Source organism: Manis pentadactyla, chromosome 3 (assembly GCF_030020395.1).
Source record: "Manis pentadactyla isolate mManPen7 chromosome 3, mManPen7.hap1, whole genome shotgun sequence".
Taxonomy (NCBI): Eukaryota; Metazoa; Chordata; class Mammalia; order Pholidota; family Manidae; genus Manis; species Manis pentadactyla.
Window position 1 is genome coordinate 7937543 of NC_080021.1, and position 6793 is coordinate 7944335.

Consider the following 6793-nt stretch of genomic DNA (forward strand, 5'->3'; position numbering starts at 1 on the left):
AAAACCAAGAGGAAAAAGCAGACAATAGAAATAGATCCAAAAGAGATTCAGAAATGAATTTTTAAAATAACTGTGATTATGTATGTGCAAGAAAATAGATGACCAGAAAGGAAATTTGATCAGAAAATTATAAAGTATATAAAAAAAAGAAGCAAATGGAGATTAAAATGCTTAAAATACAGTACCTGAATTTAATAATTAAATACATGGTTTAACATCCCACTAGCCACAAGAGAAGAAGGATTAATGAACTATGAGATAAGTCAATAGAAAATATTCAGACTAAATCATAGTGAGATCAAAAGGTGGAAAGCACAGAAAAAAAGAATAGGATGTATTTAATACATGCCCAAAAGATTTAACAGTAGTTAAGGTCCCAGAAAGAAAGCACAAAGAAAATCAGTCAAAGGCAGTATTGGAAGAGCTTGTGACTGAAGATTACCACAACTAGTGAGCTACTGGAACATACCAAGCCACGGATTCTTAAGCAAAGACCTGAGGCAGCTGAGGGAGGAACCATAAGATATCTAGGGAAAGAAGGCTTCAAGCATAGGAAACAGCAAGTGCAGACATCCTGAGGCAAGGATTCTACTTTAGCTGGAGATGAGTGGAAAAAAAGGAAAGTAGTGAATTAAGTCAAAGAGGTTAAGATCAAGTAGGGTCTCTTAGAACCCTTTAATATCTTTGGCTTTTATTCAGTATGATGTAGTAAACCATTTCTCAAAAGAAGAAAACATAATCTAGTTTATCTTTGAAAATGGGCAATTAGCATGAAAAGAACAAGTTTCTCATTATTCCTAGCACTCACTTTCTATCATTGCATAACAATTACCTCAAATTCAGTGGCTTAAAACACCACACATTTATTACCTTGCAGTTCTGTAGTCAGAATTCCAGGCAGGCTCTCTTGGGCTCTCTATGTAGGGTCTCACAAAGCTGAAACCAAGACATAGGCCACACTGGGATCTTGTTTGGAAGCATTAACTTCCAACTTCATTCAGGTTATTGGCTGATTCAGTTCCTTGTGGTTGTAGGACTGAGGTCCTCATTCTTTGCTGACTGACTCTCAGCTCATAAAAGCTACAGACATTCCTTAGTATGTGTCCCTCTCCATCTTCAAAGCCAGCAGTGACACACCAAATTCCCCTCATCCTTCAAATCTCTGCATGACTTCTCTGCCATCAAGTGGAAACGTTTTGCTTTTAAAGGCCCTAACTGATTTAGTAAGGCTCACCCAGTCAATGTTCACATCTTAAAGTCAGCTGATTTGGGACATTAATTGCATCTGCAAAATCCCTTTACAACAGTACCTAAATTAATGCTTGATTGAATAACCAGGGGATTGAAACTTTGGGAGCACATCTTTAGAATCAACCCTCATTTCTATTTTGCAAATGAAAAAAATGAGAAATGGAAGTTTAGTTTGTAACCTGCCAAGTATCACATTACTAATTGTAATTACTATTGAACTTTTGTTTTTGACTATAAAGACTGAATAGACTAGGTAGGGAAGGAGGCAAGAAAAAAGAAATTAGTCAGACATAGAGTTCTAGTACAGTAACCCAGGCCAAAGATGATCGAGGCATTGATGGAGGTGACATAGCGGAGAATGGAAAAGGCAATTAGTTCTGGACACATATGGGAGGTATAGGTGAGATTTGCCGATGGATTGGATGTGCGATCTGGAAGGAGATGCAAGGATGACCCCGAGCTTTTTAGAAGTACTTGTATTGAGAATACATTTACTAAGTTTAGGAAGCTGGAGGATGAACAGGTTTGTTGAAGGAAGATCTGCGTTTAGACATGTTAAATTAAGATTTTTCTTAGGCATTCAAATGAGACGTCTAGTAGTATATAAATCTGGAAATCAGAGGAGGGTGTCAGTGGATAGATGATATTTAAAACTCTGAGACTAGATGAGATCACAAGTATAGTTTAAGGAGAAAAGTGGTCCAGAAACTGAGCCATTGATACTTAGAAGTTGAAGGTCAGGAAAGGAGAAGGTACCCAAAAAGGTCATCAAGAAGGAGTGGCCATTGATACAGGAGGAAATCCAAGAGAGGGCAGTGCCCTGGAAGCCAGGTTATAGTATTTTTCTGAGAAAGGTGTAAAGGATCATCTGTGTAAAATGATGTTGATAAGTGAAGGTGTTGTTAAGTACAGAAGTCATTGGCAACCTTGAAAAGAACAGTTTGTGGTAGAAGGATGAGGGCACAAGCATCACTGGAGTAGACTCAGGAAAGAACAGAGAGAGATACTTTGGAGGTTGTGAACATAGACATCTCTTTCTGTTTTGTTATAAAAACCATCTGAGAATTCAGGACTAGGATGTAAATAGCTTGGAAAAGCATCACTTCAATCATAACAAGAAAAAGTGGAATAAGCTACAAAATTATCACTTTTCTTGAACCCACCAGATAGCTGAGGTCACAGAGCTAACAGGTAACCTGGAATCCGAGGAAAGACCATAAAAATCTGACTCACCTGTGGCAGATCACAGAGGAAGAGATGCCAGGCACCATACAAGCAGCTAAAAAATCCAACAAATTGCTAAAGGCTGAATGTGGACTAGTATGAGAGTATAAAACACTGGGAACCACAAACCAAAAAGGAGTTTGCAGCCACTCTCAGGGTTTTCTCCATAGACATCCATTAGGTGTTCACAAGGAAAACTGGAGGAAAAGCAAGAGAGAGTAAAGAGAGCCTCCCTCGAAGGTGCCGTGCAGGTGGACTAAGGCAGCTTCCCTGTAGGAAAGGCATATAACTCCTCCCTGACTCTGATCTTCCGTGAATAAAAGCCTGAGAGAGAGCAAACCTGTGGCCAGGGCACCAGGGAAGACACTTTCTACTTACCCAGGAGTGAAAAAACAAACCTTTTTCCCTAGAAAGGAGGTGGAAACAGTTCCAGGGCCAGGATCCTATGCCAATACAATTAGTCACTGGCCACCAAAGAATAAGCAGAAAACAGGCCCAGAAGAATCACCAAAGACTCACAAGGCAGAGTGTGGCTGCTAGGGGAAGGATGGGTGAGTAAGCCTGGCCCTGAAGGCCAGGCACACAAATCTTATCTAACACTGAGACTTGACCTGGACAATAGAGAATCCTCCCCCACTCACCAGTAGCCTAACAAACACCAAATGACAAATAACAGCCATCTCATACTGTGTACAAACCAAGCAAGGGCAGGGGAGGAGACTGTTGGCAGGGAAGGCCAACATCTGAGGATACATCAGGAACATTGAGAAAAACCCTCCAGCATCCCAGCTGCCATCCTAAGCACAAACTAACACCAGAGGAATTTGAAACCACTAGTGCCCTGAAGGTAACCATAGCAACGACTCCCGACTAGATCGACATGATCCCACACACCAAGGGTTTAGCAGAAGATGCATGCCTATTTCTAGGAATAAATACTATTTACATTTGTCCCTTCTGTTCTACACAGAATGTCTGGTGTTCAATCAAAACTTAAGAGACATACCAAAAAAGCACATTAAAAACATCTCACTGTCAGGAGACAAAGGAATGAACAAAATTAGAGTCAAAGATGACCCCAATGTTGTAACCATCAGACTGAAATTTAAAATTTTATCATTTATATGTTAAAGGCTCTAGTGGAAATACTGGGCAAAATGCATGTTAGATGGGGAATTTCATCAGAGAGAAATATAAGAAATAATCTAAAATACTAGAAATAAAAGGAAAACCCAGTAACATATATGAAGAATGTCTTTGATAGGCTTCTTAGTACACTTCACAAAGCTAAGGAGGAAAAACAGTGCATTGATAGGTCAATAGAAATTGCCCAAATAGAAACACAAAGAAAAAGAGGAATAAAATTTAAAAAGCATAGCAGCTCATCCAAGTTTTGTAGGACAATACTAAATGGTCTAATGTTTGTGTAATGAAATTCCTAAGGTAGCGGAGTAAGAGGAAAGAATATTGGGAGAGATAATCACCAAGAATTTTTCTAGAATATGAATGACATCAAGCCATAGATCCAACAACTCAGAGAAGGTCCAAAAGATAAATTTTTAAAAAAAACAATACTTATTATATTCAAGCTGCTGAAAACCAGAGAAAAAAGGTAAATTACACAAAGACTAGACATGAATTACAGCAGACTTCTCACTAAAAGCTATGAAAGACAGAAGGCAATGAAGAAACTTTAAAATACTTTAACTCTATTTTAAAAAGAGCCAAAAACCTGTTAACTCAGAATTCTAGTAAAAATTGTTTTCAAAAGTGAAAGTGAAATAAAGATATCTTCATAAAAATGAAAGCTGAAAGAATTCATCAGCAGGAGACTTGTGCTACAAGAAATGCTAACTAATTCATAAGACAAAAAGAATATGCTATGAGACATAAATATGCATATACATAAAGAAATAAAGAGCTTAGAGATTGTTAAAATGAAGGTAAATTAAAGGATATTCTTTCCAACTGTAATAGCTCTAGAAGAGCTGATTGCCTAAATCAAAATTAGCAGTAATTCACTGTGTACTTATAGTACACATAAAAGTAAAGTATATAGCAAAAATATCACAAATTTGGGAGGGAAAAATTGTAAATATACTGTTTTAAGATTTTGACACTATATGTGAAGCAATATAATATAATTTGAAGTATTCAATGATAAGGATGTATATTTTAAATGCTAGGTCAGTCACTAAAACATTTTTAAAGAAGTTTAAATAATAAGCCAATAGCAGAGATAAGATGGAAACACAAAAACATCTCAATTCATCCAAAAGGAGACAGAGAGAGAACAGTGAATAAAGACTAGATGGAATGAACAGAAAACAAGTATTAGATTTAAATCCAACCACATCATTAAATGGTCTAAACACACAAATTAAAAGAGATATTGTCTGACCGATTCCAAAAGCAAGATCCAACTATATGTTATCTATGAGAAACTCACTTTAAAAATGATTGTTGAGAGTAAAAGGATGAAAAATATATACCATACAAATACAGAATAAAGCTAGGACAGCTATATTAACACCAGGCAGTTATCAAATAAACATATGACAATATCAAACAATTGCAAAACAAGGAAAAATATCAGGCATAAAAAAGGACATTAGATAATCTAAATTGGTGAATCTTTAGTGTGTTATGCACAAAATAACAGAGGTGTGTGTTTTTTTCAGCAAAAAGAAGGATCTGTAGCTGGGGGAGAATATAAGTTAAGAGAGGAATTTTTGTAAGGTAGCAAAAATTAGAACCTATTTGCATGCTGATGGAAGTGATTCAATTGAATGGGGAAAACTGATGACTTTGGAAAGAAGAGGAAGATGTGTTAAAAGATGTCCTTGATTATGCGAGACGGTGTACTGTCTAGGAAACAAAAGTGAAAGCTTGTCTTAACTAAGACTGGTCATAAAAAGTAACAGGAGAAAAGGCAGAGAGGTCATTGCTTTAGGGTTAGCATGTAGTCTTCCCCTTACACCTTGCCTAAGAGTCCTTACTCTATTTACTTTTTGTGTATTTACGGTTTTTTAATTTAAACTAAAAAAGAAAAAATGACCCATTTGTCCCACCTCATGCAACTACCGATCTGTTCTCTGTATCTATGAGCTTGTTTTTTTTTTAGATTCCACATATAAGAGAGACCATAGGCTTTTTGTCTTTCTCTGACTTAATTCACTGAACATTGTGCCCTAGAGGTCTATTCATGTTGTTAAAAATGGCAAGATTCCATTCTTTTTTTAGAGCTGCATAATATCCGTGTGTGTGTGTGTGTGTGTGTGTGTGTGTGTGTGTATACCACAATTTCATTATCCATTCCTTCATCAATGGACATTTAATTTGTCTCCATGTCTTGTCTACTGTAAATGATGCTTCAATGAACATGCATATCTATTTTCAAAATAGTCCTTTCATTTTCTTTGGATAAATAGCCAGAAGTGGAGTTGCTGGATTATACAGTAGTTCTATTTTTAATTTTTTAAGAAATCTCCATATTGTTTTCCATAGTGGATGCACCAATTTACATCCCCTGCAATGGTGCACAAGGGTTTCCTTTTCTCCACATTCTTACTAATACTTATTTTAGTCTTTTTGATACTAGCCATTCTAAGAGATGTAAAGTGATATCTCATTGTGGTTTTGATTTGCACTTTTCTAATTAGTGATGTTGAGCATTTTTTCACATACCTATTGGCCATCTGTATGTCTTCTTTGGAAAAAAAAAATCTATTCAGATAATCAACCTATTTTTTAATTGGACTGTGTGGGTTTTTTGTGTGTTGTATGAGTTCTTTATATATTTTGGCTATTAGCCCCTTATCAGTATATGTTCTATAATTATTTTCTCCCATTCAGTCAATTTACTTTTAACATCATTATTGTATAAGAAGCTTTAAGCTACCTCAGATTTTTTAGAGGAAAAACATGGGTTGCATAAATACATTGGTTTTTCAGTTTAAAAACTCTCACTTCAAATTCCGGAGCAAGTGAGCATGGATAGGGTAGTCTTGGAGAAGAGAACAGAAACAGATCGAAAGCACAGCAGTGTCCTCAGAAGGTAGACTCATCCTGTAGGTGTAGAAGAGGGTTCTGGGAAACAAGAAAGCAGTCTAAAATCCATGGGTTCCCATTCAGCAAACAGCCATTAAGTTCCTACTTAATGCCAGGCACAATAAATAAGTGGGTAAGGAATTGTAAGAGCAAAGAACTGCCCTGAATGGGGCAAAGGTTAGTGGAAGAGAATCTCTGTTTCCATTTTCTTGGCTGAAAAATTGGGGCAAAAATACAGGCAAGACCTTCTGAATATCATATGACAATT